At 34.4% G+C, this 4,410-nt stretch overlaps 1 long non-coding RNA gene across 1 annotated transcript; it reads right to left on the bottom strand.

Moving 5' to 3' along the window:
* Window positions 1-2,820: 2,820 nt before the first annotated feature.
* LOC141634257 (uncharacterized) lies at window positions 2,821-3,631 on the bottom strand. Its single transcript, XR_012539004.1, has 2 exons — window positions 3,451-3,631; window positions 2,821-3,298 (listed from the first exon to the last, which is right to left on the bottom strand). It is a non-coding gene; the product is annotated as an uncharacterized LOC141634257 (long non-coding RNA).
* Between the last annotated feature and the right edge of the window lie 779 nt (window positions 3,632-4,410).

The following is a 4,410-nucleotide window of genomic DNA, read 5'->3' as shown; positions in this document are numbered from 1 at the left end:
CCAATGTACTCAAACAACTAAATAAAACATAGTGAAAGACTCTAAGACCGGTGGTGACTCCATCCCAGCTACCCCTCACATAAGCCATCATACTTGCTCAACAACTGGTCACCATCCTTGATGGATCACCACAGTTTTTAAAACAATTAACGGGGTCAGTACTGATTACATAAAAGAAATGCCACAATGAAACAATATCACAAACAGCTCAAACTAATCTCCAGTCTCTATCTCCAATCTCCACACAACTTACTACACACATTAGTACCCATCGTTACAAGTACTCCTCGCCGCCAGTGGGGGACCGCAGCCGTTCCTACCTAAGCCGTGCTCATCTTCATCGAGCGATAAACCCATGTTCATTAATGTGCACATCCCTTCTGTGGCGGGTTCCACAAAAGGTGAATCAAGGGCGTGAAGCCACTCCCGCAAGTGACTCCACTCAGCCTGGGACGCACCTAGATGATGACAGACAGATACACAACCAATCAACAATATACAACTAACAACCATCAAAATTAGAACAACAATATAATTAACCAACAATCACAATCACAAACACCACACATTATGTAGCCAATACTGAGTAGGGAAACCCTAGCTGGAAAGCAAATACCAACAGTCGATCAAGCAGCTAAATCAGAATCTTTCCTCAATGAAACCTCCTTCTATAACATACATACATGCAATTACTACCACATTCATATAAATCACCCAAAACCCTCAATATCACCCAATTAGGGTTTAACGAATCTTAACAAAACATTATAAAAATTGTATAAAAAGCTTACCCTCGACACAAGGATCACAACGGCGTAAAGAATAATGCAATCCGGCACTCCTAGCCTTGGGATTTGCTAATAATGCGGCGAGAACAATCAACGTAACTTCTAATCTTCTCTTTGAAAGGTTTTAGAGTGTAAAAGTGTTTTAAGAAAAGTGACGAAAGCTTTATATACTATTCCCGCCTTATTAACAAAATCCGTCAAACATCACCCGTAAACTCACTTACTCGATCGAGTAAGTGACTTACTCGATCGAGTGCCCCTTACTCGATCGAGTCCCCAACTTACTCGATCGTGTACCCTACAGGCAGTCTACTGTTTTGCGTAAAAAGCTACTTACTCGACAGAGTAAGCCCCACTCGATAAAGTACCTTAAGACGCATAAAATCGTAGTATTACAAAGTTATTGCAAGGAAATCAATACATTCAATTATGCAAGAGGTAAATAAAAATACAAACCTTACTCATCTAGAAATTTTCATTTGATTGAAATTTTCTAATCGAATTGTGCAAATTAATTTAAAATCACATGTTTCAAAATGTAATCTATATGTTTCACATTTTACGATTCGTATTTTGGATTTGTGAAGACAAATAATTTTGGGTCAAAGGAAAATGCCATTTTGGAGTTTATCTTTATCTTTATCTTTATCATTCACTAAAATGACCCAAAATTTTGGCATAGATTTTGTGTGTGGCTAATAGCTCAGGAGAGGCTTTTAACACAAGACAGACTCAAGCAGATGCAGATCACTCATGATAATCTCTGCTTCCCGTGTGGACTGGTAGAGGAGGATCATGAGCATCTTTTTTTTTCAGGTGTGAGTACAGTAGAAAGTGCAGGGATCTAGTTCACAGCTGGTGTCCTGTTCAGCTGCCTGCAGATCACTACTGTGAATGGTGGGTTAAATTGAGATCAAGATGTTTGGCGAGAAAGAAGGTAATAGCAGTTGTTATGGCAGCTTTGATGACTAACATCTGGTGGTGTAGGAACAGATGTAGGGTGGACATGATTCTTCTTAGACCTGAGGTGTTAGTTAGACAGGTTCACAATGAAGTTAGACTACGACTTGCTAGTATTAAACTTGGATGTAAGAATAGTAAAGCATTGAATTGGATTGACATAATTTGTAAGCATTAGGATAAGCATAGTGCTTATCTTATAATATGTTGTAAAGGGTTTGATTAATTATTTAATGAGAAGCTTACCTTTCCCAAAAAAAGAAGACAAATAATTTGAAAAGTACCTGATATGTTTTGTATTTTACCTCATTTTCTTATTTAATGTAGATATGGTAACTTAATATTTGTATGATTTATATTCTCAAGTGATTGTGACAAATTATTAGGCCTTGTTGTAAGGATTGGTATTGAATAATATCCTATATGTACTTAAGGTTCATATAAATTCACAGTTGTGCTGATCGATATCCATTACAAGCTATCACAAGCTTGCGACGGGTCAAATAAAACCAACATAGAAAGATAAATACAAATCGTTTGTGACTCCCTAGGCACTTTGATTTTTGTCTTATCTATTATCTGGGTGATAGTTGACCCGTCACAAGAGAGACTTACTATAAGGTTCATAACATAAGCATCATAGGTTCAAAAAAATTTTACATGGGTTCGTAATTATTTTTGACGGATTGTATATTTTGGTGTTTGATGCTCTACGAGACTACTACCCATGACAAGGTTTGCTTGAACAAGTAATTAGTAATGTATGTGCAACTATATTGTATGGTACCTTAAAACTAATTGAACGTGTCAAGGCTTTTTTAATGTCGTATGACTTACTTTCTTGTATAATTTTGACTAATGGCTAAGGGATATTTTTATGATAGGTACTTAGTTATGTGCGGTAATACCAAAGGTTCAGAGCATATAAGTCATAAAACACGAATTATAAGCTCTGCATACATGTATCATGGGTTCAGAAAACATGTACCATAGGTTCATTAAACATGTTCCATAGGTTCAGAACTCATATGTCATAAGTTCAGAACACGTGTACCATAGGTTCATAAGAGCCTTTATGTTAAGGAGAGGTCTTTCTCTTTGCCTTTAAACTCTACTCAATTATCCTTCATACTTAAATGTACAAGATTCAAATTATAAGTTATTACTGAATTGTACACTTTTGAATCGAGGGTGGAATCAAAGTATGAAGGTAGTGCATATATACCTACATTGTCTACACCTACATGTGGTATTCTACCCAATAAACTGAGGAGTATTTTCTATTGTACATGAATAACAAGAAGCCTAAACTAGGCTATATATACAAATATCGAAAACAAAGATGTGGGTATTACAAACAATAAGCAACATATTTTTGGCTTTCGGACTAAGAGTTGAAATATGTAGGTTGAGCCGAGCGTTGTGCAAATTGCAACTTCTTCATGTCTGGAGCTTCTTTTGGATGGTTGGACGACAGTGTATCAAGGATTCTAAGGCCCACATATATTTTGGAGTTGTTTTAGTTATAAAGGCAAGATCATGAAAAATTCCTATACATAAATAAGGTAGATGAGATTGACAACAAAATTAAGCTTCATAAACATAGGTTCAAGATACATGTACCATAAGTTCAGAACATACATACCATGAGGACATAATATTATTTAAACTACGTACAAAATTATGTTTGTATGTTGCGTACCTTAACATATATTGGACAAATTGATTAGGTATTAGGTCGATCTGCATTTGTTGTATCTTAATATTTCACCCTCTGGAGTTAGACTATCGCTACCCTCAATTCATGAGAAAACAGTCTCGTTTAAGCACTCTCCTTGGTGAACAACCCGATCAACATAAGACAATTGAAACTTGAATATAAACTTTAAAATCAAGATCAAAACAACATGCAAAAACTACCATAAGTATTTTACATATCAATCAATAAATTGAAAAAGATATAACATGTTATATCATTAAAGTAACAATGATACAGAAAATCAACAAATAGGGGCGACAAAAGGCAAATGCAATTGCTATAAAATGTACATAAAAGCGATATGGTTTCAATTATTGAAATACAAACTGAAAAACTGCCAACAACAAATACTCTAACACCTTGTTCTTCAACTAAGTTTCTAAGATAAACAACTCAAACAGTTATGCCTATAGATCAACAAATGATGATAACTATAAAACTAGATCATAATTGAAAAAAATTAATAAAGATGATTAGAAATCACAAAAACCTATGAAATAATGAAAAAAAAATTGAGAACCGAAAATTATAAAATCACATGGCAGATAAAATTACATTAAGAAAAGAAAGATATAAACATGGTACATTTACAAAACCAACAGAAAATCATATGAGAATCATAGAAATTAAATATAAAATTAGTAAAAGTTTGAGGAAAAGACAAAATCGCAAATAAAAAAGAAATCAACAATAAATGGATTGATTCATACCTTAATGATAAAAAGGGAGAGAAACCGAAAAGGTAACTCATAAAATGATATTGCAAGCATGGAAATTAAGTGATTTGTAGAAATCTGAGAAGATGAACAGAAAAGAAAGGGGGAAGAGCTAAAAGCAGTAAAAGAGAAATATGTCCATTACATAAAACAATGATGCGCGTCACATATGGGACGTTAGTTTATT

This window comes from Silene latifolia, chromosome Y (genome assembly GCF_048544455.1).
Source record: "Silene latifolia isolate original U9 population chromosome Y, ASM4854445v1, whole genome shotgun sequence".
Taxonomy (NCBI): Eukaryota; Viridiplantae; Streptophyta; class Magnoliopsida; order Caryophyllales; family Caryophyllaceae; genus Silene; species Silene latifolia.
Note: the sequence above shows the minus strand (reverse complement) of the source record. Positions and strands in the feature narration are given on the sequence as shown.